The sequence below is a fragment of the Mytilus galloprovincialis genome, chromosome 11 (genome assembly GCF_965363235.1).
Source record: "Mytilus galloprovincialis chromosome 11, xbMytGall1.hap1.1, whole genome shotgun sequence".
Taxonomy (NCBI): domain Eukaryota; kingdom Metazoa; phylum Mollusca; class Bivalvia; order Mytilida; family Mytilidae; genus Mytilus; species Mytilus galloprovincialis.
The window spans coordinates 74,124,626-74,132,141 of NC_134848.1; the positions used below are offsets into that span (position 1 = coordinate 74,124,626).

The 7,516-nt window shown below is 32.2% G+C and overlaps 1 long non-coding RNA gene across 1 annotated transcript; it reads left to right on the forward strand.

The window, feature by feature from the left end:
• The first annotated feature begins 3,739 nt into the window (after positions 1–3,739).
• Positions 3,740–5,621, forward strand: LOC143051383 (uncharacterized). The gene is made up of 2 exons (XR_012970735.1): positions 3,740–4,104; positions 5,079–5,621. It is a non-coding gene; the product is annotated as an uncharacterized LOC143051383 (long non-coding RNA).
• Positions 5,622–7,516: the final 1,895 nt, after the last annotated feature.

Consider the following 7,516-nt stretch of genomic DNA (forward strand, 5'->3'; position numbering starts at 1 on the left):
TCTATTTGTTGCAATATTCTTATCCATGTTTCAGCAGAGAAAAAATATCAACGGACCAATCAGACCGCCGATTAAGGACGCTTTGTGTCAGTTAAACTACATTTAGACGGACAGAAAACAAGACAAAACACAAAACACTACAAAGAAAAGATTTTTTTTTAAAGATTAAACAGCACAGACCTCTTCAAAACTAAAAGAATATTAATATTAACAGAACCTGCTCCACTAATGACGCCCGTGTTGCTGCTTATTTCAAGTAAAATTCTAGTGATCTGACGATCGTAAAATAAGTTTAACAACGTAATAAGCAATTAAATATAATACTACAGTGAAACCTGGCTAACCGAATCCTGCGTAAACCGAGAACCTGTATAAACCGAAAATGTTCTTAAGCATTGTGATATCAAATTGTATGCGTTGTGAACCTGGCAAAACCGATTATCTGCCAAAATCGAACAAAACCTTCATTCCCGGAGAGGTTCGGTTTAAACAGGTTTCACTGTATATAGTAGTTTTTAGCTGGGAGATGACTCGTTTGTGCTAAATTTTATTATTGTGAAGAGAAAAATGCATCATATTTTGGTTGGATGGAACAATTTTGTCGATAAGTCACTTTTTGTTCTAGACAGATTTTATATTTATAAGATTGTGAATGTTTGATGGTAAAGCTCTGTTAGTTGTAAACGCAAAACAGTGACCAATATATAATATCTTAAATATAAAAACTGGTACAATTTTTGTAAATGATGATATATATATTAATAAAAAAATGTGCGTAATTGAAAAACAAAAACATAAAAAGCCGTATCCAATGACGAACGGAACCTTATAAGTTAAGTATTGTTTACAGGTACATAAATAACCCCAAGACAAAAATGTCGATTAAATCACAATTTAAGTACAAAAAAGTTATGCACATTAATTATGCCAATTGAAAATGTGTAAAAATGATGGAAGATTGTTATTGTACATGTAGTATTAACATGACCAATTATCGGCGTATAAAACAATATTATTGTGTCGAAAACCACTGAACATGTTTGTATGGGAAATAAGTCATATCTTTGGTATGGCTATAAATTTTCGATTCTGCTTTCGACTATGAACAAAATTATTTATTTTGTAAAAAATATTCCCGTTCTCCTTTACTGTATACCTTACAACAAAAGTATTTTTGTTTACCCATTTACATTATTCTATTTGGCGGCATTTTATTCAAGGTTATGGTTGTCTTTTTGAAATTGTGTAGCATTTCACATCTTTTTTTTATTGATTTTGTATTTAAATTGTGTCATAGATCAAATGTATTCGTTCAGTGTGTGTTTACATATGTTTGTATGTTTTTTGGTTGAGTTAAGCCATTTCAATTGATATTTTATAGTGAGTCTTTCTAGATTATAATCTTACATTATTTTTTCAGGTAAGGGTGAATGTTTGCATCTATTAAAACGTTGAAACAAACTGCATTTAAAATTGTGAATGTAAATGAAGAATGTGTCAAAGAGACAACAACCCGACCATATAGCAGACAACACCTGATCTAAGTCAGTTGTTTTTTCCGTTTTAATTCTTTTTTGAGGCCCTTCATAGCTTGCTGTTCGGTGTGAGCCAAAGCTACGTGTTGAACATCATAAATTGACCTTTACTTTTACAAATTGTGACTTGGATGGAGAGTTGTCAATGGAATAACCGTCTCACAAATGATATCGGATATGCTCATTACGTCGTGACTACAATCCCCTCCCTTTCATGAATGTGACCTACCGAATTAGACTATTTACCGGATTTGTTATTACATAAGCAACACGACGGGTTATCAATATCAAATTTGAACCATCGATAGACCTCACTATGAATTTTACCAGATGAACTGTTGTAGGATTTCATCATCCCCTTTAGAAGTTATCTCCCTTTTATTGATTTTTTTTTCAACATGGCCCCTCTCGCTGTTTTTAAAGATATCATGACTTTATTTTTTATGTGTTAGTTTTTTGTTTGTCTCAACTAGCTTACACATACATATACTCTCCTAAATGACAGAAGGTATAGTGTTACTCTGGAGATGTGGAGGATGAGTTTCATTTCAATGTGTTTTGAACTATAGTTGATTATTTTGTATTTTAGTTATGTGACTTTTGTACTTTATGTAAGTCTGATGAGTGGAGTTCTTTTTAATGTATACATATCTGTATTATATTGTGCTATTATACGAATGTCCAAGGTTTGAGCGCCCAAAAACATGTAGAAATCACCTTAGTCTGAAAATGCCTGTACCATGTTAGGAGTTTGTAATTAAAAAAAAAATAGATGCTGTCTGAGATATTTTTTTTTTATTATTATTATTGGTTCTATTTGAAATGTGAATGTGTTTCTGTGGGTACTACTAGTTTTCGTGAATTTAAGGAAGAATAAATTTAATCGATATATATATATATGAACAAAAATAAATATTCTAAATTCGACGACTAAAATTGTTCATGTACTGTTATGTTTGTCACTAGAAGTATAATATAGAAAGAAAAACATTCGTTGTTGTAAATCAAATTTTCATTAAAAGCCTCAGGAAGGTGGTGACACCGAATTTGATTAGGGAACAACCATTTAATTTCAAAGGGGTATGGTTTATTTTGTTTTTAAATATTCAGATTCCAAGTTTAATTAAAAAAATATATTCTGGTCAAGCAGATGACAAAATAAAATATTCTGAACCCTTATTTTCGCCATACCTTATGAAGTGTTTTAAAATATTGAAATAAAAATTTGATTGATATCGTTGAAAAACTAAATAAAAATATCTCCCTTTTTTAAAATTAAATGGTTGCTCACATATACTATTGAAATATTGATACATGTACATGGAAGAAAAATATTAGTTTTCAATTACATTTATGTATAGATCTTCTCATATTTCTTTGGGCACAGGACGTTTGCGCTTTTTTACCTGTAAAACGATAGGACATTTGCGCTTCGAATACTATGGACATTTGCGCTTTAAATTTTGATTCACCTTTATTAAATTGACCGGACATTTGCGCTTTTTACCTATCGTCGTCCATCTGTAATTTTAAGGAGAAGTAATATTACGCAGATGAATTTAACTTATATTTTTCATTAATATGACAAATGGTGCAGAATCCTTCCATGCCCACTTTAATGAACAGTTCTACTCACTCATTCTGCAAATATTTTTTTCTTTTTGAAGAGTATCATTTAACAACAGTCGGTTTATTGCATTACGACTTGTTATATTGATGAACAGGCACCCCAGAATTGAGAAACATGATTATTTATTTGAAATATGGGAGAAATACCAGTCAGAACAGATAACAAGAGCTATTTATTTCGGTCCTTAGGCTTCAGATATCAAGCGAAAACTGACATGTGATGACCGTACGTAACATGTCTTAAGAATGTTTTCTTTTACTAGTGTTTATAGCTGTATATAAACTTTTTAACATATATCAATGTGCTTTTAAAGAAATGTGCTATGCAATGATTTTTAAACTTTTAACTCTGCGAGGTCAAACCTGCCGGTCTCAAGCCCGGATAAAAGAGGGGGATAGTCATAAAAACCAAATGTTGCAAAAGCGCAAATGTCTTATGTAAAAAGCGCAAATGTCTATTTTTAAAAAGCGCAAATGTCTTATTATGTGAAGCGCAAGTGTCCAAAAATAAAAGCGCAAATGTCCTATGAAAAAGCGCAAACGTCCCGCGCCGATTTCTTTTAGATAAAGTCAAATTCAAGACTCCGGAAATGAAAGGAAATGATTCCGTAATAGATAGAGGTGGCTAAGCATTTGTTTACATGTACAATGCTACACCTATTACCACGCAAACGTTGAAATAAGGGTGGTTGGACGACAATACCTTTCTTGTACGTCACATTATGTCATACAATTAATAATTACATGTATTTATTGCATATCATATCAATCAATGATAATTAATAAGTATTAAACAAAACTACATGTACAACAAACTAAAGAAGGATACACAACGGAATACACCAAATCTGGAATGGCTGTGTTGAAATATTGTACTGTTTGTGCTATCATATTTGTTCTTGGATTTGAGTTTACTATGGCTGCGTTTATTCCAGACAAGGTAATATTTAGTTTTCGTGTTTTAATCAGCCGATTGTTTAATTGAAAAGTTTAAGCAAAGAAGTATGAGAGATACCCAGACAGGCTCATTTTTTTAAAAAAGAAGTGCAAAAGTTTAAAGATTCATTTGATTGAATTGATATCAAAGTGTTAATTGCATCGCAAAATAGTCTCAGATGTCAGATAAATGTAGTAAGTGAACATCAATGGAACATGGCAAACGAATTCCAATAAACATGCTGCAAGTCTATTAAATGTGGAATGTTCTTTATAAAAAAACATAATATATATTCAGGCACTGAATAAGGAGGCGACAGTCGAAAATCGTAATTAATATTTCACCATAGCATTTAAACGAGAAAACATGTTATCAAATGAGTTATGCATTGTCATATTTTAGACTATACTATTATTATTTTTATGTATATACAAAACTCAAAATCCTCTATTCTTACAATAAACAGAAATTCAGTGTAAAGTTTTTTTTAGCATAACGTATGAAACTGTTTTAAACAATCAACTCCAATTTTGTTTTTGTTTTTATCATTCTTGGTGCTGATTGGTCAGATCGGTTTAGTAGAAATGGCACATGCTTGTAGAATATAGAATAAGCTAGGACTATAGAAAATCGCTCGTTACTAGTCTAAGAAGTTGGTACTACTATTTGTATGCTGTCATTGTTTTATGTTAACTGTTATTATATGACTTTCAATGATGTTTTTAGACTGGTTGTATAACTATAAGTAAGACTTGAATAAGGGTGAAATCCTTATCAATCAGAAAACTAGGAACAATTTTCAAACACCAAATGCAAGCACCTATACTCAATGTATTCACATATAAGCATTAGAAACAATAAGGCCCTTTCAGAAATTGTGTCATTAATCAAAAGGCCACAAAAACAATTATCGCTCCAAAAGTAAATGGACTGTATAAATGAAAAATAAATTATTCTGTTTTTTAATTCAATTTCAGGATTTTCTTCAAATGCAGGATCATCATATGTCAAACTACAAGAATATATTCGAACAATACACAGGACTAGCTGACGGACCGGACAACAGCTTATTAAGAGTATATGTTCGTCCGAATACTCAAATCGTATACAGGAACGAGCGGAACGAGCGGCACGGAAGACTCAACTCTGAATCATTTGGAGATCAGAGAATACCGACAAATAGATGGTCTTCTCATGATGATACGGACAGCTTTACAAAACACCATGATCATAGCATTATCAAGCCTACGAAAAAAACGGAGCGGAGAGATAACACATTTCAAACAGTCGTTTCAGAAATGGAAAAGCAATTAAAGAAAAGTTCTAAGTCCATTTTTTCCAGGGCTAATGACTTATTTTCTGACCAAACCACTGAAAAACGAGTATACGGAATCAAAGATTTTGTGTATGACTTTTTAAAGATTGTTTCAAATTAGTCTGTTGTTACAGATGTAAATGTAAATTAATTATTTTTTTACATAAATTATTTATTTCTAGTAAATAAACTTATACTCAAAGTCTTCAATTATTATTTATATCTATACAATTTGGCCGTTTCAGAATCTAAAGGACTATGGGTAATTGCATTGTCCGTACCCCAAAATGAAAATAACGTTACGTCATTGGTTGAATTTCGATTGTTTAGGACGTTTTAAACCAATCACCACGCTTTGGTGTACACTTTTGAAAATATTACCCAGAATGCATTAGATTCTGAAACGGTGAATTGATAATGGAAATAGAAATCACTTTCCTCTACAAAATTAAGTCTACTATTCTAATAAAAGTGCAGTGCAAGTGCATGGTGGACACTCTTCTGTAAAAATTAGATTTTTCTAAATGATTAGATACGAGTAGGCATTCATATCTTCCCGCAAAAACAAACTTCCATGTAGAGTTACCGGTCCTTTCGGGGATTGCCGCAAAATGTTCGTAAGGATGTACTTAGGTAAGGTTTTGGAATTTGTGTCATATGTTCGGACTCCTTTATAGTGTTTTGCCATACAATACAATGTAAAATATTTTGCCCCATAACACCCATTTATTTATTTATATAAGATTTAATAGCTCATGAAACGCCATTTACCAAATTTTTAGAAGATTCTTGATTTTCTTTCTTTTGTTCTGAGACCCAAATAATACCAATACAAATATAAGGTAAAAGTCAGAGTCAGCCTTTTCCCGCCATAATTTAAATCTCAAATATCTCGAAAAGGAGGTCCCTGACCTTTCAATATTTTAGCTTATCTTTATCCTTAATTGATGCTCTATTAGCTTATAGTATCAATTTTAATTTCGTAAATTTTACCTAACCTCACCTAAGTACATCCTTAAGATATTCTTCCGCATACATTACCACCATTTTTCGGTACGTGTGCATGTAGATATTATCAATTATTTTTTACTTATACATATGGATATACATGGATCTAACGACAAAACATTTTCATATTATCAATTTATGTTCTAACCAAAAATATTTTAATCAGTATTCATTGACGTGAATTATTGATAGCAAACGATAAGGAATGATACTTTTGCACTCCTTAATGTCTGCGTTTTTATCCCGGTTTTATGTTTATAGATCGGTTACAAACCCAAAACGAAAATTACGTAATGGAAATCTAGGCGATAGTAAAACAGCGGAATGCCCTCACGTCATCATGATGTAAAAAATGGTGTGAGAGAAAAACAACAGCCTTATTTATGTAAAAATAAAACAATAATAACAAATAATATCGACAGCAACCAACAACAACTGAAAACTTGCAACTTACTTGGTAAATACTGCAATGAAATGTAATGATACTTGGGTATACGGCAATGAAACATCAGCAACCAAAAGCACCAGACAGAGATGTCAATGTGAATACATGATACAATGTATATTTTAAGTCTTCAACACTATAAAAAAATAGAGGAATAATATACCAACGGAGGAATCAAAACTCATTAGTTTAAGATATACAGAAAAAAAACATATAAAAAAGACGGAAGATAAAAACAGCAATCTACATAATACTACACAATAAACAAAAAAAATAAGCAACCCAATTCTCACCAAAATCAGGGAGTGAAGTCAGGTGCTCCGGATGAGCATACACCTACATTGTACCCGTGAAACATCCGCTGTGTTGCTCAGGGGTGGATTCAGCCATTTTAAAAAGGTGGTCCCAACCCAGGACAAAAAGGGGGGTCCAACTATATGCTATATGTTCCCATTCAAATGCATTGATCGGCCAAAAAAGGGGGTTCCAACCCCCTCCCCTTTTGGATCCGACACTGTTGCTTGTTATGATTAAGTACAAACTTTGTGTTAAGTCTCACTCGGGAATTTCACAATCGAAGATGGAAGGACGACGCAATCTCCGGCGCAGAGATCAAATATCCGTTCCGTTCAATACTTTGTAACACT